The sequence below is a fragment of the Notechis scutatus genome, chromosome 3 (genome assembly GCF_049901735.1).
Source record: "Notechis scutatus isolate UNSWTSFEM ecotype Mainland chromosome 3, rNotScu1.2, whole genome shotgun sequence".
Lineage (NCBI taxonomy): Eukaryota > Metazoa > Chordata > Lepidosauria > Squamata > Elapidae > Notechis > Notechis scutatus.
The window spans coordinates 82,785,433-82,813,298 of NC_142011.1; the positions used below are offsets into that span (position 1 = coordinate 82,785,433).

Here is a 27,866-nt window from a genome sequence, read left to right on the forward strand (position 1 = left end):
CTGGAGATGCGATTAAGGATTGCTGAAGGGTATTGTCAAATTCTGCAAGTGATTTCCTCCCGAGCCAGCACATGGCAGATTGATTTTGTCCACCGTAGCTTTAACCACATTTCAAGTGATCCCGCGGTTATTACAACGATTGCCTTCGAAACTGACAGGCGAAAGAAGAAGAGATCCGGTCCTACAGCGGACGGGAGTCGCCTTCTTAAACGCTGTCAGCTATAGTTAAGTAAATATCATTGGAGGGAGGGAGGGAGGGAAGGAAGGAAGGGACTGAGGGAGGGAGGGATGGAGGTAAGGGAGGGAGGAAGGAGGGAGGGAAGGAAGGAAGGAAGGAAGGAAGGAAGGTGGTGGTGGCAGGGAGCGTTGCACCCGTCTTAGGAAGGAGGTTTCCCCCCTCACTTTCTCCAGCTTTCTCTTTCCTTGGCGGGGTGGGGAAGGGAGCGTGGAACGCTCAAACACTTTCACTCATGGAGGGGGACCTTCTTTTCCAGAATGTTCCCCACCTCCTGCTTTTGCTCAGGGGAAGGAAGGCTCAGCCCTCAGCTTTCATCCTGGGCTCAGGAGAACCCCCTAAGAACTTCTGCCTTTTAGACCAAGAGAAAAGATTCTTCCGTTCTTGCAGGAATCTTGGGCTGGATGTGACTTGGATGGACTCTGGCTTAAGCATGAGGCAGAGATGGAAGTTGGGAAGTTCAGAAAAACCAAGAAGCCTGGTGGGTTGATTTAGTGCAGGGGTGTAAAATAGATCCTGGATCGATTAGATCACTGTGCACTCAACGCCAGCCTTTTAAGGGACTCAGGCCTAGTCATTCTTTTCTAAAACTACTTGATGTCCGGAACAAAGCCTCATTTCTGAAGAGCCAGTTGCTCAGGGTGAGGGCTCTCAGGAGCACTCTGCACCACGGTCATATTGTACATCACAAATCTATGCAAGAGCAAGCTTCAAAGACAGCATATTTCAAGAGCAGTTTGGGCTCAATCTGTAGCATCTTCAGTAGATGGTTGGATGAAAAGTTGGATTCAATGGCAGCAGCTTCCATTTTCCTCTCTCCACATCACCCTTTTCTCGTTTTACTTTTAAAAAACTAGACAGTTCAGTAAAGTATCATTGATTCCATCAAGCATTTACAGGAAAAATAGTTTCCTTCCAGACTCACTTGACTTTTGACAACTTCTTGGACAGGCCCACTTATATATCTGGATGACAGCACCAAAGTCATTTGCTTTCTTCCAGGAAAGTTCTAGTTCTTCCAGTCTAGCCAACAACCCTGGAATAGTCATTAACTTCCAGGATTTGAGATACAGACATTCTAAACTAAGATGGATGAGGTGGACTTGCACAGGTTGCTATTAGGAGGAAACAGTGTGACCTTGTCTTTGAGTTGCCCCTCTGACCTGAAGCATCCATTATTGAAGGAAAGGAATAGTAGCAACCAGGGATGTTTCATTCTAACCCATCTCTTTCATCCTAAATGTGGCATCCGTCTTTTGGCCTCTAGGGAAAAAAACAAGTTAGGTGAGCCTTCAAAAAAATCAGAGCTAGTAAGAAACAGCACTTGGCTGTAGTGGAGATGACTTTAGCTAGTTTGGGTGTTTAATAGTTAATTCGGATACCAGGGGTGTGATGCTTGTGGCATTTATTTTTTAATTGAGTCACTTGTATGAGAAGGCAGTTATAAAATTATATAAATGCAATATAAACAAACAAGCTATGTCTCATCTAAGCAAGGAGGAGGATTAACTCAGCCTTCTCCAAGTTGGGCTTTTCCAGGACTGGAGAAATGGAATTTAAGTCCAACACATCTGGTGGCTTTGGAATGAAAAAGGGTTACAAGAAGACAACTGTTGAAAAACCCAATCAACCAGCACAGGTGGGCTTGAAACAAGTTATATGTGATAAGCTCTACAAAAACAAAGAAAGAAATGCTGACATTGGCTTACAATAACTCCTAAGGAGACCTTTAATTCTCAGGCAGGTATTTCTGACATTATTCTCAGTGGGATTTCTTTTAACAAGGAATTAATTTTGGAATTACATTTTTAGCATTCTGATCCCCTGAATGACAGTCCATTTGGAAAATAATCAGATAATACTCAAAAGTGGCTTATACCTGCTTATTACTCCTACCATTGATAAAAGAGAAACATTTCTAGTACTTCTTTTAAGCCAGAAATTGGCAGTCTGTGACTCGGAGATTCTTCTGACAATGAATGCTGAAAAGCTATGGCAGACTTTCCTGTCATAAGGATGTAAGATGTGGAAATGGACAAAAACTGTAAACCCTAAAATAGGCATATCCCATTTAAAAATCTAATACTGCACCCCACAGTCCCCTAAACCAGAGGTCTCCAACCTTGGCAGCTTTAAGACTTGTGGACTTCAACTCCCAGAATTCTCCAGCCAGCTATGCTGGCTGGAGAATTCTGGGAGTTGAAGTCCACTAGTCTTAAAGTTGCCAAGGTTGGAGACCTCTGCCCTAAACGTTATCTTTTCCTACATATGCTTTACCTACCTTATTGCCTTGGCCCCTTCAAAATATTAAATATGTGCTTTAGTTAGTGATCAGGTCTGTGCCTATTTTAAAGGGTTCAACACAACCCAAGCAAATCTTTAGCATAAAACCCTGCTATCATGAACAGGTTAAGTTAAAAGTTCAATATTCTCCAACGAAGAGGTTTCTTGAAAGGAGAAGCTTCCTGGTACCACTTTTTTTGGATCTGTTGGTCTGGGATAGTGAGGGGCTACTTTTAAAAAGCATCAAGGCTAGTCTTTTGATCAGAGAAGCACACCAACCAAGGGTTGAGAAGCTCATCTTGGTGTCTGTAGCTTCCACAGGTAAGGGCTTTGAAATAAAAAGATACTGTCTTTGTCTGAAGAATGTTGACTTCTCCTATGCAACTGTCTGGTTTTCACTTTGGTCCATCTGACCACAAGTGGCTAAAACACTTCAGCTTTTTTGTCTTTCAGTTTGCATGGACAGCATCAAAGAAAGTGCCCACATCCAATTTTAGGACTGAAATCCCTCCCACCCAGCTCCCTCAAGTACCAATGTCTTTTCTCCAACAGGCACTGATGATTACTTGGGAAATGTTTCTCCCATGCCATGTTTCTTCCACCATCAATAATGATTGCTATTTTATTCCTTTCAGATGAAGAATTCAGGTTCTAGATTTAACTTATGAATGAAATGTTTCCTCTGCTTTTCCAGCTATTTTACTGGCCAAAAATTAATCTTTAGTCATCCCCTCCATTTAGTCCTTCTCATTGTTCATAGCTGAGTTGGAATGGGAAGATTCGGACTTTCTTTGGGAAAACCGCCATTCCTTTTCTCCTACAGGATCAAATGGAGGAAAATAATTTTGACATTAATGCCCCAGCTATGGTCCCGATCCAGGGAAGGAGTGAGGTCCTGGTTCATTCATCATAATTACCAACCCAGGGCTTCAGGACAATCATGCTCCCCAAATTTGCAACTTCCAGATGTTATGGACCATGACTTCACACCCATACACTAGAATGCTAATGAACCTTGTGGTCCAAATTACTAAAAAGGGATTAAGTTGGAAAAGCTTATCCAAACAAGTATTAAAGTAAGAATTATTGTTAGCCTTCTTTGGTATTCATATGAGTAGAAAGCTGGAATATAAATCTAATGAATGAATAAATACAAATAAATCCCTAAGTCTTGATCTAAGTCATACCCTTTGATTAAGTAGAGGTCAGGACTTTTCTTGATGAGAATAAGATTCATTTCTACGGCACTTTTTCAGCCAGTTGTCTTCAATTGGATCACCACTCCTAGTTGTGCAATTCAAGTGAAATTCAGTTATAACCTTCTTAACCCAATCCAGGGAACAGGGCCCCTTTTCAGTGAAGATTGAAACTGGTTTTCAGGCAGGATTATAAAGGTGTCAAAACATGAAAGTACTTCTATTTAGTCAGGGATCAATCTTCCTTGTGAAAAGGATCTTGCTATTTCTATGCCTGAAGCAAAGCCGGGCTCCTAATTTTGGATACATACCCAATGTGCCCAAGATTCCCTGAGATAAATGGGATGGTGGTGATCCTAATCAATTAGTGGGTACAAGGAGATGGTTCTGGGTTGGATAGGCACTTCCTTTAGCTGACAAGGCCGAGCATCTGAGCCAAGATAATGTCTCCAATTGGAGCCAATCCTCTGGATTTCTGCTACCACCTCCGCGCTTTTAATCTGAGGATGAACCTGGATTTCTCTACCTCCCATATTCTAGAACAGGAATGGGGAAGAGTGTCTGAACATGCCAAGTGCATGCTAACTAGCACAGCTGGGAAATCATGTAGTTGATAGAGGAAGGAGGAGGAGGAGGAGGAAGAGACCACCGGAGTAGCACCCAATAACAACAGCTCAGCTATATTTGGATATAAACACAGCCAAGAGAGCCTTTAGGACCCAACAGGGCATCCCAGACAGTCACACACTGGGCAAGACAAAAGCTACAACTGTTGTGTTTTGTTGTCTTCTTTTACATCTACATCTCCTGTCCTCCTGCAAAAAAAGAAAAGGTGAGCAAGAGCACACACATTGCTGCGCAAAGCCTGGCTGTATTTTTAAAGTCAAATAAATACAATGGTATGTGGCAAATGGAGTAGGTAAACAACTTCCATCTGGTTGCTGCTCTTGAAGGAACCATCCGTTCCCATGCACAGCAAATTGAAGAAACAATGGCACTAATGAGCCTTGCAAAATGCAACTGTGAATCATGAAAGACAACATTGCATTTTGCAAGCGCCAGAATAAAAGGTGAAATAATAAGCTAGCAAAGAGGAAAAAAGAAAGCGAGCAATGATTAAATGATCAAAAGCTGGCAGAGTGAATTCAATGTCACTGCCAGACGTAGCCATCTCTCCCCCACAAGTGAAAGTTAGGTTTCAAGCGCGGTGTAATTATAGCCGAGGTTGTCAGTTTGACATTAATGCAGCCAGCAGAAATTTCCTAATTGGCCTCAGAGGAGAAAGTGAACCAGAAAATATATTAACATTTTAAAAAAGCATATTTTGCCTAATCCTTTCACTTTCCAACAATATTTGAAGACCAAAATGCCCCAGGCAGGAGAATTTAAATGAGCAATTTTGTTTTTGAAGGAAACGGCCAATGAGACAGAAAATAGACTAAAGGGAAATCATTAGTGGATGAGAGATACTGACAGCCCTGCCTTGCTGACTGGCCGGCCTGTCACTTGCAGTCTGTGTTCTTTAGTTCCACGCTATGAGCTAAGTTGATAACATGAAAAGACTCATAAACGTGCAGCCAGAAGTCAAAGCCTGTTATCTGGAAATTCAAATGGAGGGAGCTGGGGGCGGGAGGAGAAGAGCAGGAGAAAAAGAGGAAGAGACTTCCTTCCTTCCTTTCCTCTAAAACTGGCCATATCAAGGAGAACAATAATAGCCCCATTATCCGACATCAGTGGGCGAAGGTCCGCCAATGTGCGTGCATGTATATCTATATATATATCTCTCTATATAGTCTTCCCCCTCCCTCTTTCTCTCCCCACCCTTCCTCCACACTTGCCTATCTCCTCCCCAGTCGGCCATGAAGCTTCCAAGCGGCAGATAGCAACAAAATGCTTAAAGTTATGGCTGTAATATCACATGTGCCCCACTTGATGTGATATGACCATCGCAGGGAAAGGAAGCTAAGCGCAGTCAGGTGCTGTTAGTCCCTTGGCTTTGATGGAACAGCTGAGGCTAGCATTGCCCCTGGCAGCCACTCCAGGGCAAACCAAGACTTTTGTCCTTTTGAAATGAAAGAGGGAAGGAAGGGTTGCGTCAGGCAGCCAAGCAGGCAAGGAAGAAGGGGCAGGAGGGTGAAAAGCACACCCTGGGATGTAGCCCAGGTCAGGGTGGGCAAGGGGTAGCTTGGATCCCAGAGCTAGAAAGGAGGCCCTCCCTTATCAAGGCAAAGGCAGGTGACTTCAGCATCCCTTAAGGTTCCAAGAGGGGAAGAGAGAAGAAAGAACCATGTCTGAGAAATACTTTTCCTACTTTTTTTTTTTTTTTGCCTGCTTCTCCTTGCAAGGAATTCAAAGCGTTTTACTCGTCTTCCTTTTCCATTCACAACAACCCTATGAGGCAGCTTTGGCCGAGACAAGGCTAGGGCCCCTCAGAATGTTTTGTTTGTCAGGATGGTCCATGGTTAACTGGGCTTATGCTTATTCAGCTCCATTTTCAGAGCTCACAGACTAAGCTGAACCATCAACGGGTTTCACTGGCTGAATTTGCACAACAGGTTTATGATTTGGCTTAGAGTATATGAACTTGTCTTTCGTATTTTAGGATTTGTGGCTAGTTCTCCCCATCCCACCCTAGCCCTTTAACCCCATGCTTCCCTTTCAATGGAGGGCTTCCATCACTCATTGACAAATTCTAGGTTACCCTAAAGAGACTTCAGAAATGTTGAGGTGCTGATGAGGTGCAGTACATTCAAAAGCAGATATGTTCCTCAATGTAAGGTCCTCCAGACTCTTGTCTAAGCATCACCTTTCAACTAATGTAATAATTAAAAACCAACAACTCTTGTTAATACTAAGTCACAGAAGGCTGCAAATAGATTCAGAAATCAAGAGATGAAAGGTGGGACAGACAGATAATCTGATTCACTCCAGCCAAAATTAATGTCCCTTGATTTAAAAGAGGTAGTCAAACATTGTCTTAATTTGGTTCCATAAAATAAATAAAGATGAATTTGCAATTTTAAAGCCAGAGATTTAGGAGTAGATTTCACTAGACATAATCTGATTATTGTATATAGTAATTTCATGAGAGTGTTCTGAATACTCCCAGCTTATTTAATATCCCTATTTTGACTGGCCTCCTTCTCCTTTCCTGCCACCCTCTCCCAAAACTATGAATGGATGGAAGTTTTAGCTCTCTAATCTCCATGGGTTTATTAAAAACTAGACATTAATCTGAAAAAAAAAATATGGCAGTCTGGCAATTAGGAAAAAATTATTGCAAATGTTTTTCTGCCGTCTTTGCTGTCATTAATTCTTTACAGTTATGTTAAGGAGTATTGATTTTGAAAAATAAACAAATGCTTCCAACTCTCCAGCAGTTTGATATACTGGCATACTCTCCACAACCAAGCTGGATTTCAGGCCTTTCAGAAAAAGACACTGTAAAGCATCCCACCACTGTTTCTTTAAACCGCAGACTGTTTGCCACAGGTTAAGCCTGGGTTCATAACATGCTAAACTTAAAATGAGGGGGAGGGGGAATCACTCTTTAACTTAGAGGAAGTGAAACTCTGGGGAAAGTGGACCACTCCTGTTCCCCACCATTGTGTCAACTTATAATTTCGGATTAATTAACTGCAAAGGCAGGCAAGCAGAGGGACTCACTCCTTTGACCCACAAATCCCAGTGAGAAGAAACATAAAACCAAACATGGGGGGGGGACGGGGGGACGCCAATTTAACTTTCCTAGGCACGTTTACAGGGTAAAAGTTCAATAATTCTCGGGAAGGAGGGGAGCCTACATCCGTAACCCTCAAAGCCAAAACTCATCAGCCTGCTCCAAGGTGAGCCCGGCTCTTCCTCCTCTTCCTCCCAGGTCCGGGCGCGAAGTCCTCAACCCTTCCCCACCCTTAAAACACTGCGGGGTTCATTCGGGGTAACGGTGCAATCAACCGCGGCAGGCAGGTGGAGCGGCCTTGGCTACCCTGGCCTGTACAGTATCAGGTAAACGGCTTAAACGTCCTTCCTTCTTCCCGCCTCTTGGAGTTTTCTAGCCAGGAAAAAAAAAAAAAGAAGGGAGGAGAAGGAGCCAGAGGGGCGGGAGGTCGGGGTCCGTTCCCGGGCCCCGGGAGAGAGGGTCGCGGGGGCGCGTGCCCGAGAGCGAAGGAGTGGGAGCGCGCCTGCCGCCCAAATAAGGCCTCGCCTCGTCTCGCCGCTCATATTGATGAGACCCGCGCCGGAGTTTGACATCAAATTAGTTGGCCCTTCATGTATCAGATTGGCGAAGGAAGTGTCTTTAATACGCTTCAAGCCGGTGGGAGGCGAGAGGACTGCGAGAGGACTGCGGGAGGGAGGGAGGGGCTCCAGGCAAGGAGAGAAAGAAAGGTGAAGAGAAGGAGGAGAAGAAAAAAGGAAGAAGAAAAAGAGAAGTCGAAGAGGAGGAGAAGAAAAAGGGGAGAAGGCGGCGGCGGCGGCGACATCAGCCAGCGAGCGAGCGAGCGGCCTCATTACGAGCTTTTCCTGGCGGGCCTCCGGAAAGCCGGCCCGTTCTTCCCCTCATCCAATACAGCGGGGCTCTTTGTCAGTAATTTGCAATCAGTGTATATGTGTATGTGGGAGGTGGGTGTGTGTGTGTGGGGGAGAGAGAGCACCTTCCAGCGCGCCCTCGCCCTCCCCAGGAATCATTATTGGCTGAAGCTCCGCTGGCCCTCTTAATTGGAAGCGTTGGGCCTTATCAGTGGAGGATTTCCTCGCGCCTTTGACAGATACCGATACGGAAATCATTGTTCGCTTGTCAATTTAAAATACCATGAAAGCAGCCCCCTTTCCCCCCCCCCCCAACCGCCATCACCGCCCCACAGTTCCCGGCTCGGCGCGCGGCGCGGTTTTAATTAGCACCGCCCCTTCGGTTGAGGGAGGCTGGGCGGAGAGGGTGAGTGGGGGGACCCGGGAAGAGATTTTCCCCTTCCCCCACGCCCCACGCCTGTGGGGTCAAACACAACATTTAAAAACCTTTCTTCTGTGCACACACACACACACACACACACACACACCCCACACACAAAGGAAGGGGATGTCTACCTTTCCTACAGTGAGGATTGGCAACTTCGGGGGACGCTAAAACTTAAAAAAAAAAAAAGAATAGATAGAATAAATTTATTGTCACTTCGAATGTCCACTAATAGGTGGAGCAAGTGGCCAGTTTTAAGTTTCTGGGTGTTACCATAAAAGAGGACCTGACTTGGGGTGCCCACATTGCAGCCCTGGTGAAAAGGGCCCAGCAGAGGTTATACCACCTGAGACTTCTCAGAAAACAACAACTGAATGAAAAACTGTTGGTGACCTTCTACCACTGCACCCTATAGAGTAGTTTAACTTACTGTACCTCTGTATGGTTTGCCAATTGCACAGTGGCAGATAGGAAAGCACTCCAGGGGGCTTAACGTCATTGCCCAGAAGATCATTGGTTGCCCTCTCCCCTCTTTGGAAGAGCTTTATGGCTCCTGCTGCCTTAAGAAAGCTCAAAACATTCTCAGATCCACCTCATCCCGGGAACCCATTTTTTGAACTATTACCATTTGGCAGACAGTACAGAATAATAAAAACAAGGACAAATAGGCTGAAAAACAGCTTCTATCCCAGGGCAGTAGCTCTTTTGAATTCTGTATAGTGCAGTGTTGGTCTGGTATCGACGGTTTCCGGTTCAATGTGTGAAGGATGTCTGTTTGTGTTTATTTTCATGGTCATAATCATGATGTGCACTGAAGATGGTGTTTGATTTCGTTGTACGAGATGCAATGACAAAGTAAAGTAAAATGAAATTTGGTTGCATAACGCTCTCATAGGGTCACCACCCCAATGTGCACAACATTAAACATGACAAAGTAAATAAATAAATAGAAAATGATGCATATGTCCACATAGAGTCTATGGAGAAATAACACAATCTAGTTCGGGTGTATACATGTATATGGTGAGAAAAAAATGAATCTTGCAAGTTTACCAGGCGGGTGGCATATGCCATAGGATAGGGAATGAAGCTGTTAACAGAATCCTTCTAGAAAAGATTGCAGGGTCTGTCCCTTGGATGTCAACCCTCTGAGGTGGGAAGTAATGGTCTTCTTTGGCATTGCAGCTTGTGAATAAAAGAAGACAAATAGGTGCTATAAGCGGGTGGATGAGGAGTGCAGATCCGCGGGGTGTGGCACTCCAGATCCCAACGTTGAGGGTTATTGATGCCTCATCTTCCCTTCCCTCTGGCTAGATGGGCCTTGAACCCTGCCATTTGCCTTGGCCTTGTCTTCGCCCACTTTGTTGTATGTACACTGAGAACTTATGCACCAGAGACAAATTCCTTGTTTGTCTAATCACACTTGGCCAATTGAGAATTCTAATTCTTTCATCTGCTGTGCTGCCTTGGCATTTCAGTTCTGGGTAAAGCCCTTTAATAACAACAGCAGTAGCACTTAGACTTTGTTCTGTATTCTGTAGAGTGGTAGATTTTGTCTTCTGTACAGATGCAGATAGATAAACTCAACAAAACATTCATACAAAGTCTTTATTATTGGTTCGTCAGGTAGCCTCATAACTCACATTTGTGATGAAGTTCTTCTTAATGTCCAATCCTTTGCATATCTGTCTTGTAGGTAAAAAGATGGTTATCTCCTTATCCCTTTCCTCCCATCTCGTAGCGGTAGAGGTAGAGCAGCTACCACGAGTCCGTGAGTTCAGGCAAGAGTGAAGAAACGTCCCCCAACCCATCAAGGGTCAATTTAGTGACCAATCAGGATTACAGATGTGGTCATGTGACATGGACTACATTTCCCGGGATACCTTGACTACATTTACCATGATGTCCCTTAAGGGGACAGCTCACAATTGCTAACTAACTATCCAATTCCCACACACAGGCTGGACAGCATACTCCCCGCCTGGAATTGTAAATTCCACTATTAAGAGGAGAAAAAAAAAGGAATTAACTATAAACTAAGATAAGCAGTAGACAGTAATACTAACTGAACAGCAGATTGCTAACTATCCAATTCCCATACACTGGCTGGACAGCACAGACTTATATACCGCTTCATAGTTTTTTACAGTACTCTCTAAGCTGTTTACAGAGTCAGCATATTGCCTCCAAGAAATCTGAGTCCTCATTTTACTGACCTGGGAAGGATAGAAGGCTGAGTCAACCTTGAGCCCCATTGAGATCGATCTCCAGGCGGTGGGCAGAGTTAGCCTGCAATACTGCATTCTAACCACTGCTCCATGGTTCCTGTAAATAATACCAAAGAGTTTTATTTATTTATTTATTTATTTGTATCCCACCTTTATTATTTTCACAAATAACTAAAGGCCACAAACACACCTGAACACATTTTCTTCCTCCAGTTTTCCCCACAAAAACAACTCTGTGAGGTGGGTTGGACTCAGAGTGTGTGACTGGCCCAAAGTCACCCAGTTGGTTTTCATGGCTGAGAAAGAACTAGAACTCACTGGTCCCAATCTATAGCCTGGGGCCTTAATCACTAGACCAAACTAGTTGTTATTGAGTAATCTTTGAAGGGGATGATATGGCTTCAAGCCAGACCTCGCCTAAATTGTATGGAGGAAATGGCTTCCTATGGGCAGGGTGAAAACAACTGAAGGGAGAAAAGTAGACGTACAGAGAATAGGGGAGCTGGATTGAACAAGATTATAGGTAGTCCTTGATTTACAACTATAATGGACCCTGGCATTTCCATTGCTAATCAAGATACTTGTTTAGTGAGTAGTGCTCAATTTTACAACTTTTTTTGCCACAGTTGTTAAATGAATCACTGCAGTTATTAAGTGAATTATATTCATTGTTAAGTGAATCTGGCTTATCGGAAGCCAGCTGGGAAGATTGCAAATGTAACTATCATAAATACTTGTCATTTGTCAAGAGCCCGAAATTTGATCATGTGACCATGAGGCTGCTAAAATAGTGTGAAAACTGTAACTTTCAACAGTCACTAAACAAAAGGTTGAAACCTGTAATTAATCTTTCCACAATGTGACTGAAAAGTTATGTTACCATAACTTCACACTGTCTACTGGAGATTTGCAAGACTGCTGCCCAGTTTTTCATGTAATTATATCATCACTTAGCAATAGTCCTTGTTTAATGATAGCTGATTGTACGATAGTAATGAAAAACTAACTTTATAATCAATACCTGCATTTATTACCTTCACAGCTCTGTAAAGCAAAGAAAAGCTGAAGTAAGATGGTAAGGCCAGTCACCGTTTCACTTAGCAATCACTTAACAACTAGTTGCTGGTCAGAATAGTGGCTGCTAAACAAGTAAAACAAGGTTTATTTTATTACTCTGGCATGATTAAATTGTGGTAATAGCTCAGAGAGTGCTGTAAAGCACTGTGGAGTGGTATATAAGTCTTAAGTGCTATTGCTATCATTAAAATTCTGCACTAATTGCTTCCTCTACCATCCTGCGGTTTCTGCCAGAGACTTCGAAGTAAGTCTCAATAAGCAGGTCCTGCTACCCTCATGCCAAGTAATTCAAAGGGCACATCCATATGTCCCCTTGATTTCAGCTGGGAGATGGTTTGCTACCCATTCTTTAAGGACATGCATGCATGATACAGCATTTTTTTTCCTCGTTCCAGCTCACAGTTGAGGCCAGCTAAATGGGTTTTCTGGAAGTAGTGACAATTATTTTCATAATCATCCAATGTGCTTTGCTACCGTGTTTCCACAAAAATAAGACTTATTTTTTGCCTCCAAAAGAGGCATTAGGTCTTATTTTCAGGGGATATCCTCTGCTGTCTCACCTCATGACAGCGGCATTAATAACCCTGCCCAGCAGGAGCCTGTGTGGCTGCTGCTGGCCTACTTTTGTGGCTACTTGCCGTTGCTCGTGTGAGGCTCCTCCCCGCTGGTCTCTGTTTTGCCGAGAAACGAGCTCCAGATTGATGTGCACAATGCCCCCAGCCTCCATTTCGCCATCAGAGGAAAGGCCTCTGATGGTGAAACAAAGACCCGGGGGGTAAGACAGATCCTGGCCTGTTCATCCTCACCCATTAGGAAAACACAGTTTCCCTAAAAATAAGACCTATTCCAAAAATAAGCCCTAGGTAAGACCCCACCTACTCCATTGCACAAGATGGGGCGTGGCATATGGGTAAAAATCAAGCTAAGGTGGGGGTGGGGGGAGGGGGGAGCTGCTCCACATACCCCACACCCACTTACCTTAGGACAGTTGCGGCCAGGCCTCCCACATCCCGACACCTGCCTCATCTTGCCAGCCCACTTCTTCTATGGCCACTTTCCGCCACTTGCTCGTGTCGCCCCTGGCCTCCATTTCACTGTCAGAGGCCTTCAGGAAAGGCTTCTGCAGCCAAGAAATGAGCTCCAGATTGATGCACGTGGCACCCTAGGGCTTATATTGAGCATGTGTAAAAATCAAGCTAGGGCTTATTTTTTGAATAGGTCTTGTTTTTAGGGAAACTGTGTTTTCCTAATGGGTGAGGATGAACGGGCCAGGATCTGACTTATTGGCAAGTTTCAGATGGGACAAACAACTCCTGTCTTCTTCCAGTCGCCTGCTATAATTAGTGATTGAGAAGTCGTGTGGTTGTAGAATTGACGTATCTTAACTTTCCACACAGTGAAATGTTAGGCTGAACCATTCACTGGCCTCCTGAATGAGGCTGGGTAAAACTTGGTTATATCAGTGCTGATAGTGTTCAAATGGTGCTCCAGATGTTTTGGAACTGCCCCCAAGGGACCTATTGGTACTGTCTTCACTTTTGTTGCCACAGTTGTTCTACTTTTGTTTGTAGGTCTTTATATGTTGTGATTTCCTTCAATTCTTTGTCTTCTATTCTGCTGTCTCCAGGCATTGCAATGTCAAGTATCTAGACTTTTTGTTATCAACAGTTGTTTCAGCAGGGGTTTGTGTGGCAGATGCTTGTCTGTTTGTATCATTATGTTGCTTGATTGCACAGTCAGCCAAATGTTTAGGTTGGATTTGGCATTTTTATTCACCTGCCAAGTTCTTCACAAGGACCTGAAATAGGCAGATGTTGTTTGATAGTGCTAGAAGTATTGTCAGAGGAGGTGACTTTGTCCATGCTGATGGTATTCAAGTAGTGCTCCAGATGTTTTTGAATTGTACCCAAGGCACCTATTACTGTTGGTACTATCTTTGCTTTCTTTTCCCACAGTCATACTACTTCTACTTGCAGGCCTTTGTATTTTGTGATTTTCTCTACTGATTCCTCTTCTTTTCTGCTATCTCCAGGTCCTGCAACATCCACTGTCCAGACATTGTCTATCTGGCAAGCGTTTGACTGAATTCTAAAGTCCCAGAGCACTTTTGCTTTACTTTCTATTACTTTTGTCTATTTACGATCCCACCAGTTTCTGCTTGCAGGCAAATGGCATTTCTTGCAGATATTCCAATGCACCATTGTTGTTACTTTATCATGCCATTGTTTATAGTCAGTTTCTGTGATCTTCTTGTAACAGCTAGCTAGGTAATCCACTGTTTTGTCAGCTTCTTCACAGAGGCAGCCTTTTCTGCCTGTTGCTGTCCTCCCAGTTCTGGCTTTCTATGCATTTGTTCTTGGTATTGTGCAATCAGAATTAGCCCCTCTGTCTCTTTCTTCAACTTTCCTGCTCATTACCAGGTCTTATTGTTTTATCTGCTTTGCTTGCTAGTGTTTTTGCATACTGGCCATGCGATACTTTAACTTCCATGCCTCTTTTCTATTCTTCACTCAGTCTTTCTTGTAGACCTGTTTGGTCTCACCAGTACTCAGTAAACCTTCCCAATATGATAGTTCAGTGCAACCAAGTTCCAGTGCATCATTTTCACTATCCTTCAGATATTCTTCTAATGTCCTTTTTATTCTTTTATCATTATTCTTATTACTGGCTTAGATCTAAGGAGCTGCTGACTAATGATGGCAGTAGTGGAGACTGCAACATTTAGTGCAAAGAGAGAGTGAGTTCTCTTGGTTGCTGTTTCACGGCCATCCTAAGAGTCATGGTGGTGCAGTGGTTAGAATAATACTGTATTGTGGGCTAATTCTGCCAACTGCCAGCAGTTTCATTCTCACCGGCTCAAGGTTGACTCAGCCTTCTATCCTTCCAAGGTCGGTAAAATGAGGACCCAGATTGATGGGGTCAATATGCTGATTCTGTAAACCACTTAGAGAGCGCTGTAAAGCACCGAGAAGCAGCATATAAGTCTAAGTGCTATTGCTATTCATAGAACTGTCAAGTCAAAACAAAATGGAGGAGGCTTCTGAACTTCTGGAGGAAAGGTAGGATATAAAGCAAATAAGGATGTCCACACAAAACTCTTATGTACTTCCAAAATCAATTTGGACAGATGATTAACCTTCCCAATCTGGCCATGTGTCAAATACATCTCTTCCTCCTCTTCCCCCAGACCCATTCCATACGAAGGAGGAGATTAGTGGATATTTTTCCACTGGGTGGGGATATTCGATGGAAGAGAAGGGAAACAAAACAGTGAATCCATCAATCCCTGCCCTTAGTATGATCTGTATAACATAATTAAGAACAGCCTATGGCAGGATGGAGATAATCAGTGGGAGCAACACATTTTATGCTTGCATAGTTTTCTGTTGGCTCAAGGACTAGTGGATAGAAGTTGGACGTGAGGGAAAGCCTTGGGTGTCTTTCAGAGTCATCCAACCCTACTTGTGCTGAAATAATATAATGAGGATATAATGAGAACAAACTTTATATCAGTTCAGCAATGACTGGGAGGTACTAGAAGATGCTCTAAGGCAGGGATCTCAACCTTGGGCCCTTAAGCCTGGCGGACTTCGACTCCCAGAATTCCCCAGCCAGCTTTGCTGGCTGGGGAATTCTGGGAGTCGAAGTCCGCCAGGCTTCAAGGGCCCAAGGTTGGAGATCCCTGCCTAAGGCATTAGTGACAATTTAAGTCTGCTTCACTCAAGAGATGGGGATGAGACCACCCCAGTTCTGAGTAATTATTTTAAAAAAATCCTTATATTGCTTCTTGGGTTGAACCCCACAGGTTTAGGCTGCTAGTTTGTAATCATGAACCGAAGGCCCATAAGTACCATTGACATCAATGAATGAGCGGGTGTCTAAAGGTGCTTATTTCTGAAGTAAAAGGGGCAATTTATGTGGGATTGTTGTTTCTTCCAGGCTTCACTTAGTCGTTGGGATATTTACAAGGTACCTACATTTTATGCTAGGAAGAACTAAAATACTTTAATCTGACCTGATAGACTATAAAACAGAAGGCAAGCTGGATGCATTTTATTGAAGTCAGAATTAAGCTTATGTTTACAGTGGTGATAGGACTACAGGCCTACATGACAGTATAAATACAAGGTCTTACAAATTCTACCAAATTCTGTTTTCTCTAAGATTTACACAATACTTCTTAAAAAGTAAAATCAAATTATTAGTATTATGGCAACTTACAAATCTGCTACAATGCTAGTGACTCTCTTATATATATATATATATTTTTGAACAAATTTTTATTAATTTTTAAAAACATACAAAACATACAAAAATACAAGACATAAAAACATAAAAGATCTCTTTTCTGAAAGTTGGTTAATCCCGGTCAAAACTCTTGGTACAGACACACATTCAAATTCATATTCATTTTACATACCATTCCATATCTTATTACATTTTCATTTTTCTATATAGCTTCTCCTTTCTTTTAAATTTTCTCAATTTTATTTTATTTATCTCCTCTCAATTCAAATCATAATATTTATTATTCTTTGTCTGTTCTATTTCCAACTATCCGTTTATCTTTCTTCTTAAAAGAAAAAAAAGAAAAACCTTCTCCTGTACACTGATTGGAGTATGACGCCTATGTCTCTTTCCCCTATATTTATAATACTTGATTTAAAGTACATAACTTACGTTGGGATTCTGTCTGGTACATTCTGACATTATACAATATCATCAAAACCAATACAAATCTATTCATTAATATTAATATTCATTCATATCTTAAACATCTAGCACATTTCTTATCAATTAGGTCACATATTTCTATGGGAGCACCTATTTGCCATATTAATTCCGCCCCCACATCACATATTATAAATCATTATTACATTACATGTTCCCCTCTTCTTCTTCAAACCTCTCATTTCACGAATAGTTTCACTAGTATAACATGGCCTAATCATTGGTATTAACAATCATTTATATCTTTAGACATTTTACCCATTTCAATTAATTATCATACCTTTATGGGAACACTTCTTATACTTTCCAAAATTATCCCCCCCACATCACCGATCTTAAATCATTGTTTCATTAAAGTACTCCCTCTCTTAACAAAAATTTCACTGAATTATACTAAATATTTTATCACATTTTAAATTGCATATTATTTCCAGCCTTCTATAATTATTTCTAAATACAAATATAAAAATGCAATCTTATGTACCCTTCTAGAATCCCTTTTCCAATAAAATCTATCCATTATCTCTAAAAACTTTTGTTTTTTTTGCATCTTGCTCCCCACCATTAAAGCTTCTCATCCCTTCCTTTCTCCCTTGCTTCTTCTTCTCCTTATCCTCTTTACCCCTTGTCTCTCCACCTCCCTTTTATTCTGTTTTTCCCCTTTCTGTTGTTTCCTAACACGATATCCCCTTTTCACCTTATTCTTCTCTTTTTGGATTGTTTTCCCAGGTCTTAAAGTCTTCTCCTTTTTCTCCTCCTTCTTTTCTTCCCCAACGAAAGTCACTTGTTCTTCAAAAATGGCTTCTTCTTTATCCTGCTCATACGATTTTACATAAGCACAGACCGCCATTTCTATAAACTGAAAAAGAGTGCCAAAGACATCTTTCCTTCTTGCTTTTCTCTTTCATATTTTTGGTGTATAAGTTCTAGTTCATCCACAACTGATGCCATTGTACAGAGAAATTTTTTTCAAAACAACCACCCGAGTGCTTTTAGTCTGAGATAATTCTCATAAAATCCAAAGTCATCAAACAGTCCAATCAGCTGATTCTTTTAATACTTTCTCTTTTCCACTTTCTCTTTTTGGGATAAAGTTTGATCACAAAGTTCTCTTTAAAATATATCTTTAGGAAGTCTTATTGCTGTTTAATAGCTCTTTAAAATTAACTCTTTCAAGTTTTAGGCAGTCTTCTCCTTATTTTCAGGTTGCTCCAATTTTTTTTCCTCTCCCTTCCCACTCACAGCCAGAAAAAATTCTTTTTCTTCTTTTTTTTTCCCTTTGAATATTCAGAAATCCTTGCTCCTTCAATATTCATTTACCTCCAGAACAGATTCCCGGATTTCTCTTATGGTTCCACTGCTGTCACGTTAGGAAGGAGAGTGAAAGGCAAAAAAAGAAAAAACTTTCTCTTTTGAAATGTTCGCCGCTTGTATCTCTTTCTAGAAACAAAGTATCCTTAGCAGCCTTCGAGGTTACAGGGCACTCTCTCTTAACTTTATCCCAGTCAGAAGCAACTTCCACAGCTCTTCCCTCTTCCTCCAGCACAAATCTTACCCGGCTGCAGGCTTCTTTGAGGCGGCCATTACTGACCGCCGCTCCACCACCTCAGGAAAAAGGGGTTATTCCGGCTGGAAAGGGGGTCTGCGTTACCCCAAACCTCTGTCCGGATCCCCTCTCTCTCGGCTGCCTCTACAAGGCAGCCATAGCCCCAGACCTATTTAGATCGGGGGCACCTTGGCGGTGAGCGGTAGGGATCGCAGAGACGCGAATTCCTGCCGCTACCGAAGCGCGCAAAACCGGAAGCCCGTGACTCTCTTATATTTTGTTAATCTGGCGTAAGCAGCAAAATGAATATATGTAAATAGTGTAAGATCCCAGAAGTTTCCCCAAGCCACGGAGTTGCCAAAGAGAGACTCGAGACGAGGCTTGCAAAAATAACCGCTTTTTTATTCTTTGGCCAAAGCAAAAAGTCTGGGTGACTCCTATGTCCAAAACATACAGACAAAATGCATGTGAGGAATAGCCACACCCCGAGAGAGTGGCTCAGAGTATTATATACATTTTACGCTGATAGAAACAGTTTATCCAATCAGAGATAAAAATTCATTATTAATGTGGGCAATGTCTTGCCCATGCCTTCCCCTTCCTTATCCATGGAGCGTTCTTTGTCCGTGCTCTGTCCATACTGTGTTATTTTACACAGTATCCCTTGTCCTTATGTGTTCGTGCTCCTGGGCAGCCTCCCCCACCCCACCCCCCCCTTATCTATGGGGCAGGATGTTCCTGGGAATTGTCTCCAAGGATGTGTCTAGCTCTGAAGCAAATTGCAGAGGCGGGAAACCAGATAGAAAAGGATACAATTCTCTTACAAGAATGAATTCCTAACGAATGATTTCCATCCTTAGCAAAATAGCACAAGCAACTTCTTTTAACAGAAGCAAAGAGCAAACGTTAGATTGATTCATGTCAATATGTCTTTTCAATAGCAAATAGCAATTAGACTTATATACCACCTCACAGTGTTTTACAGCCCTCTCTAAGTGGTTTTACAGAGACAGCATTGGCCCCCAGCAATCTGGCTCCTCATTTTACCGACCTCAGAAGGATGGAAGGCTTGAGACGGTGAGAATCATTTTCTATAGCATTAGCAAAAGTGAAAATTTGAAGGAGAGTAGAAAGTGAAAAGAAAGATAAAAGAAGTGCTAGAAAACGGAATAATTTTGGTGTTGTCATTGACAAAACAAATGAATTTGCTAAACTGTTGAGATAATTGTGTAACAGGCTGTTTAAATAACCGAATGTGATACCAATAGAAGAGAATATTAGTAGCTCAGGGTTGAACTGTAGGGTCCCTTGATGCTCTCTAAGCTTGGTTGTTTTCTCGCAGATTTTTCATTACCTAATGAGGTAACATCTTCAGTGCACTATTGAACATTACTTCAGAGTAATGAAACATCTGCAGAAAAACAACCAAGCTCAGAGAGCACCAAGGACCCCGCAGCTAAATGCAAATTGTTCGTGCATGTATGCACACATGCACAAACCCATAATGTTTTTTAAAAGTCAGCTCCTTACCTTAAAAACATGGCTGGTCTCTTGAATTATTTTTCAAGCTATGATTGAAGTGGGTTTATTCAAACTTTCTGCAGCCTGATTTCACAGGACTTGAACTATGCACTTGTACATTTTCTGCTTCCTTCATGAACGTGTGAACTTGATTTATTATTTAAGGTTGTTTAAGGTGATGAGAGATATAGTAATAGAAACTGGAAATTAATTCATATATGCAACTTTTTGTTGGGCCCATCCAATGGTGCACATTTCTATGGGAGAGACACAGTCTTTGAGCAGCCCATTTCACTGGCTTTTGTTTTGTATAACCCCCTTTACAGACATAGAAGAGCCAAATCTGACTGGCAAAGAAGAAGCAAGCAAGCTTGCATACCTTATTAATGGGACATAAATATATATATACATAAATGGCAGCTTGCCTCTTCTTGGTCCATGAGGATCCCTCATTAATTGCTCTTATTTCGAACAAAAATGGCCACACAAAGCTATTTGCTTAGCTATTCTGCCAGCTGGAATATATATAGGCTTTCTTTTCATATACTGTTTTGTTTTTAATAATTCTGGCCATTTGTAAGTAGCTGATGTTTTGTTTGGCTGCTGTTTTATTTGCTGTCAGAAAGGATTTGATGCAGAAACCATTTAAGCATGTGTACAATCCAGGGAGGGATTTATTTGACCTCATTATACTGCAATAAAGAAGGAATCCAGTTTGTTAAGTATCAGCAAACTGCTTGTATTTTGCATCAGATCATAGAACTGGGTTTCAAAAGACTTTCCCAGGTTAGTGTGTCTGTTTATTTATTAATTTTTTTTGTAAAGGAAGATGGAATGGGTTAATTTGGCTTGCCAGAAGGTATCCTGACAAACACAAGAAAAGAGAGAGAAATGCAGCCCGCTCTAAGAGCCACAGCAGAAAAAAAAGATTGATGCTTTTTAATTAATGGCAATTAAACCATGCCTGTTGGCTTGGCCTATGGCAATTGTTCCCTGCAAAAATGGAGGCCGAGCTGGTGACAAGCATTTGAATCCGCTAAGTTCTGTCAAGGGAGCTGACTCTGCAGGCATCAAAACCAAACTAAATCAATAAAAGAATTAAACTTTTATAAATTGCATTTTGACAAGTATCAGATACCGTTAAGCTTTGATATTATGAATTCCTTGGAGGTGATGCAAACAAGAAGGGCCGCAGTTAGAGATCCAAACAATCAAAGAGGCTTGTTAACATGCACTGTCAAATGCATCAGTGCTATTAATTACTACAAATTAATGTGACTCTCTCTCTTCCTCTGGTGATTGGAATAATAATCAGATGGATTCATGGAACGAGCACAGAGAACATATGCAACCCTGCCAAAAATAATAAGACAAGAAACCAGCAGACAGTTTGCAATCTTTCAGCTCACCAAATTGATAATTTGCTGAATAACATTGTGGCCCACTTTAGCCAGTTGCACTGATGACTGAAGAAGGTTTTTTTTCCCCCGCCTACCACAAAAATGGATTGCCTCCCCCGAAAGAGGTTTCTGTATTAGTTTACCAGTCCAGCGGCAGTCCAGACACTGGGGACAAATGGTATGAAAATCCTAAAAGGCAGATCTATAAGCAGGCTAATGGCTGCTCTTAAAAATTGAATACTGGGTAAATGGACCCTTGTTTAAAGTTGTTAGGGTATTGCATCTACCACTCAAATTATTCATACAGAGAAATGATTCTTGTTATTCTCCAGTGGTATAAATGGGCAGGAGTCAGAGAACAAAATGTGTGAAAATTTACCATAGTTCCATGCTCACTGGACAAACAAGAATGTCATCGGCAAAAGTCTATCCTTCCTTGTCAGATGAGAAGATCAGGGAAAATTAATTGGTTCACTGCATTTAAATATCCCACTTTATTCTCCATAAAACTCAAGGTGATTGACCTCTGCTTCCTATTTAGGCCCCGGTCACCAATATAGATCTGACCAGCTAGGTGGCAAACTTAGCTCATCTTGGCTAAGTTCAAAAAGCTAAGCTAACAATCTTGGTTAGACCATCAGACAATACTTACATTGGGAAGAATGCAGTACAAACAGATCTCTGTGGTTGCAAATACTATGAAGAGATCCATCCAAAGAAGACTTTACTTTCTTTATAGACCCGTTTTGCTTCAACATGCTTTTTGCAAGTCAGACCAGACTGTATTTTGTGTTATGCCAGACCAGCAAGCTACCATGAAAGAAAGAATTTCACATACCATGTTAACGATATTTATTTTTGTTTAGAAGATTGATATGGTAAATTGGCCAAACTTAATGGGATTGTTGCTAAATGCATCAAATGGACAATCTTTCTGGCTTCAGGGACCACAACTATTTGGAAGCTGCCCCTATATGTTCACAGTGGCATAGCCTCTTGCTCCCTAAACAATCTCAAAGAGACTAATAGAGAAGGAAATATAAAGTCCACAATCCATTCAAGTTAAAACTGTTGTTGATTTTCTGGAAGGTTGTCTCTGTTGGGGTTCAATCCTCAGCACAGAGTAGATTTTGATGCTCAAGATTCTGTTTGGTTTGGATAATCATTGATAGATCATAATAATGTCATGGACATGTTTTTCTGGACCACAACCCTAGATCAGCCTCTTTAGTGTGTTAATGATATTCACAAGTTTTGATATTCCTAGGGAATCTAATAAACACTACTGCTTCAAGCAAAGTTGAGTTAGCGTGTAAGCGTTCCCCACTATTAAAGGCAATCGAGCATAATACTTTGTGAGTTTGTCTAAGATTTCATACTATTTCAGGCAATAATGCTAGACCGTGGTAGGCATTAAAGTTAAGTATATCATCTTTTCAATATGTCAACATTGGCCAACCTTTTCATTTCACAATGGGATGCTTTGATTATCTGACCAAAGTATTTACTCTTATGAATACTTGAGTTTATCTCTTTTAAATGAGATTTGAATAATGTCCCCTCCTGCTCATAGGGTATTTCTTTTTTTAATTTCATTTATTTTCTCTCCTTCTTCCTCACTTCATCCCAGCCCCTACCTGCCAACAATGAACAGCGTTAGGTGCTGTGCTATTTTTTGGAAATCAGTAACTTGAAATGCCAGGCCCAGCTGCTACTCCCTTGCCTTATGGAAAATTGGCTTTATTGCAAGCAAATGTCCATCCTTTTCTGTATCATCATGGATTTGGAGGGCCTGCCTGGGATTTGTCACATATTTTTAACAATATAATTCTCTTTTGAAGGCATGAGCTTCCTAAGCATGACATATGATATTTAATCACATATTGACCACTCAGTCTTATTTTAATGGTTCCTGTCAGTTCAAGTGCAGCTAGCAGAGTTCAAACAACACTTTTGCCTGGAGTTCAGTATCTATTTAAATCAAATTTGTCAGTTTTCAATTTTAAAAAAATATGCACCATTTTATTTTTATTAACATGCAAGTGAATAATGCCTTGTCAGGCCAAGGGCATGTTTTAATGTGAACAAGTTGGATGTTAAACAAAACCGGAATCCAGATGCCTCTTTTAATATATTCCTATGTTTGATTTGGTGTCAGAATCTTAATATAAACATTCACATGGTGTTACATTATTTTTAACTGGTAAAATCTATCATAAAAGCAATGTGGAAATCAAAATAATAATCCATCCATGTTGCACACCATCTCAGCAGCAGTTTTCATAGAATTGGCTTATATATTTTGCAGCCAAGTGGACTATAGGTCCATGATTTATTTATTATTTATTTATTGTCTGTCTGCCTGCCCACCCACCTCTATCAATCAATCAATCAATCAATCAATCAATCTATCTATCTATCTATCTATCTATCTATCTATCTATCTATCTATCTATCTATCTCTAACCTTAACCCAAACCCTAACCATATCCTATCCTATCCTATCCTATCCTATCCTATAGATATATGCATATGAAAACAGATACAGGTACTATAGTCCTCAACTTATGATCATAACGTGTCCACCCATTACATTGTAAGTTGTGACATTGATAAAGCAGGTCACCCATATGACTGACCCAATTTTACAAGCTTTTTTGTGGCAGTCATTAAATGAATGCTATGTTTGTTAAGCAAACCAATTGTTCCCTATGGGCCAGTTTTTGTCAAAAACTGGAAGTAGATGACAGGTTTTGGCAAAAATGTTGTAAAATGTGGTCGTATGACTATGGGATATCTATGGAGATTCTCAGTCATAGTTGTCCCAAAGGTGCTTTTTCGGCAACTGGAGTTTCTGGTTTTTCTTTGAAGATGTTTCGCTTCTCATCCATGAAGCTTCTTCAGCACTTCAGCTCTTCAGAAGCTTCTTGGATGAGAAGCGAAATGTCTTCAAAGAAAAACAAGAAAGTTCAGTTGCCTCTTGAAAAAAGCACCTTTGGGATGACTACAGGATGCTTCAAGCTGCCATAAAGATAGGCTGATAGCCAAATCCCCAAAATGTCACGTGACTGTGAGGAACACTGAGAACTTCAGAATCAGGACATAAGTGCCTCTGGCATGGTTGGTTGTAACTTCTAAGTAACTGATTGTAAGTCAAGGACTACCTGTACACAGTTTTTTCAGTTTTTTTCTTCCCATCCGTTTTGGAGAACAGTAACAATCATGTCTGGTGATGTCATTCACCACCCAAACTCGTACTACTTTTCCTTGTGAAGTGTTTCAGATAGACATAAAACATAATTAATTATATGTGTATTTCCTTTTACTTTTTTGATAGAAATTGCTGCTATATTTTTTTTTACATAAAAATATGACAATCTACTTTTGCGAAGATTTTTAAAAGCATCTAACTGCGTCTAACTGAATATATGCTATACAATATGTAGGAAATAATAAGTAGACTCTATTCTTGGTAACACAAGAAAAAGATTTTTTACAATTGCTCTATCTTTTTCATTGCAATGAATAAAGTGGCTAGTATATGTCATAAATGGCACCCATTGGATTAGAATAGCCCTTCCTCTCCTCTCCTATAATTGGCATATTTATTAACTTCATATGGATGACTCCACCATTAGGCAGAGAGAGGAAGTTCCTTCAAAACATAGATTATCAATAAGAAGAAATTGAGAAAACTAAATTGCTGGATAGGAGGAAAGAAAGTTGAGAGGTCATGTTTCAAAACAGCTGGAGTTCAATATGATGCATTTGGATTAAGTGGGTTAGTAAATACAAGTATCCTTCCCATGAAGTTCCTTATTCTTACAAGAACAGTAAATAGTCACTCATCTTTTTCTATAGACCAACATGACTATGGCTGCATTATTTATTTATTTATTTTTGCATGCTTACATGAAATCAGTCCTTCAAAGCTCCATAGTCAATTGCCATTTGCAGGCCTGTTCTTGGGTTGCCAAATGCTTTTTCTGACTAAAATCCAAAGAAAAGCCGATAGTCATATAAAATAAAATATTTCAGGCATAACTCTCACATGAAGCACTTCAGATATGCCAGCGATATCAAAGAAAACAAAATTAACACACATTTTGAAGTACTTAAAAAGGCAAAATAATTGGGACATGGAGAAAAAGAATGCAAAAATTGCAAAAATAAATATTCTGAAAGGAGTCTGGTCTCTTGAGGAGACCAGTATTGCCATACAATCATAGCTATGAAAGGCTCAACATGGATTTCTAGAAATATTGTTTATTTATTTAACTATTTATTAAATTTATATGCTGTCCGTTCCTCTGTCACATAATATTATTAATAATATTATTACAAAAAGACACTACTTAGAAAAGATGTGTGAATTTAGCTTTCACTGACAGTATGTTATAAAACATGTTTCTGTTTGTATATATTTATGGGCATGTCTGCACATGTATTGTGGGATACCCATTAAACCTACAATATTTGTTTGCTTTGTATGGCTGGCCTCTAATCTCGAAGTGACTCTGAGTGACAAAAAATTTTTAAAAATTAAAAATAATTAAAACAATACAAAAAATAAAATACATAACAGCTGAAAATAAATTGCCATCATTATGTATTATTATTAGTATCACAAAACAGGTCCCTGAACACACTCAAGGCCCTGGGCCTGGCAGAAACTTAAGAACTTATGTCATTTCCAAGAGAGAATATTCCATAAGATCCATGCTACAGCAGAAAATGTATGTCTTCTAGGCCTCATCCATTGACATTCCTTAGCCAACGGACCCATTGTCCATCCTTCCTGACCAAATTGGTTCAGTAGAAACAATTGGGGAAGACAGTCCCTCAAGTAATACAATCCCAAGCTTTAAAGGTGACAACCAGCACCTCTACCCGACTCTGTAGTCTCTTCCCCAAACCCCAAAAACTTTAACCTTAGACTGTCTACTATTGACCTCACCCCTTTCCTAAGAGGTCTGTAGGGGGCGTGCATAAGCGCACCAACGTGCCTACCGTCCCTGTCCTATTGTTTCTCTTATTCTTTTATTTTTCTTATATGTACCCATTTCATATATTCACAACTATGTATACACTTGTACTTATTATCTTGTAAACAATTGACAAATCAAATAAATAAATAAATAAATGAATTGCACAGAAAGCACACTGGCAACCAATGCATTTGCCAGAGTAGAGGTGTTTTACGCGCAGAATAATTGGTATGATTTACTACCAGTGCTGTGTCTTCTGCAGCAGTTGAAGCTTCCAAACATTCTTCAAGAGTAGCCCCTACAGTACATTGCTGTAGTCCAGACAGGAGGTCATGAGGACATGAGTGTCAGTGAGCAGGGCCTTCTGGTCAAGGAATGGGTGCAACTGGCACCCAACCTGAAGGTGTGCAAGGTTCCTCCTAACCATGGCTGCCAGTTGTTCTTTGAGCAGAAGTCTGTGAATCTAGGAGGATCACCAGATTGTGTATCTGAAATTGTGCCACCTCATCCAAGACCAATGATAAAAAGTCCCCAGCCCCAATATTTGCATATAATGCATCCTTATGCTTTACCTAGCACAGAACATAAACTATGATTATGTCTTTGTTTTTATGCAAATAAATGGCATAGAAGGAGTTTGTCCTTATACTTTCCTGAAAAAAATTGATAGAGGCTATGCATCAGTTGTATTTTTAATAGCATTACTTTATAGTATTATAAACTACAGGTGATGAAGCACTGTGTCTTTTTACACAGATAATAATTAAGAGGAATTTTCAGGTCCAAGTTGCAGTAACGCATTAGACAGTTTTACGTGAGGGAAAGCTTCTGGGGCAAATTATCTTTTACTTCCAAAGGAGTCGTAGCAAATAAGAGAGGAATAATGCAAAATCCCAAAATAAAACACATACCGGTGCTGTCTACCTTAGGTACATGTTGATATTTGTTTCCGCTTTTTGCACTGGAGTTTTATTAAGATGTTCTTGCATGAATTAGGGCCATGGTTATGTGTTATTTTTGTGGGTGATTCTATTTTAACATATGTTCCTATTTTCCATTTTAGTATACCACCTGCTATATATGTTGCCTATGACTGGAGGTGTGTAACTATTCTGCATATCCAAAATTAATAAATAATGCCAATATTAAGAGATAACAGAACACCAAATACTTAAGTTTTGGATCTTGATATTCTAATTGCCCCACCTCATTTAAGCCTGACATTGATTGGCAATCCTTAATGGTTTTCCTTCATCACACTTTTTCCACACACTTACCCAACAGTGGTAACAAATGGCTTCATTTGAAATAGAAAGATAACTGCATACCTGGCAGAAAAATAACTGAAAATATGAATTTACTAGACTCCAGACTTGCATACTTCAGTGGTGTTTGAAGGCTTTAATGAACACATAATTTTCATGAACCTAGTTGCTTTTGGGAGCATTATCAAATTTCGAAAAAAAAATGCAAATAATATCAAAAATTACAGTTAGGTTTTAATGGGAAAGGTCACCTTATACATTCTTCATAATCTATTCACTAATAAAAATTGGAACAAGAAGCTGTACAACTTCTTACAGCTGATAACATAAATGTTTTGAAATTGATAACATAAAAAAATAAAAATGTCTTTTACTTAGATAAAAAATGAATCTAAATATAGTTTTTTTCCAGGTGTACTGATTCCAGGTATAAGCTGATAAACTG

The 27,866-nt window shown here is 40.6% G+C and overlaps 1 long non-coding RNA gene across 2 annotated transcripts in view; it reads left to right on the top strand.

Moving 5' to 3' along the window:
• LOC148131263 (uncharacterized) overlaps positions 1–27,866 on the top strand; it is a 47,909-nt gene continuing 20,043 nt past the window's right edge. Inside the window, exon 1 of one of the 2 annotated variants that reach the window (XR_015748640.1) lies at positions 1–224. This is a non-coding gene — a long non-coding RNA (uncharacterized LOC148131263). Of the gene's footprint in view, positions 225–20,466; positions 20,555–27,866 lie in introns of those variants that run through there. The other variant, XR_015748639.1, reaches the window with a different exon arrangement.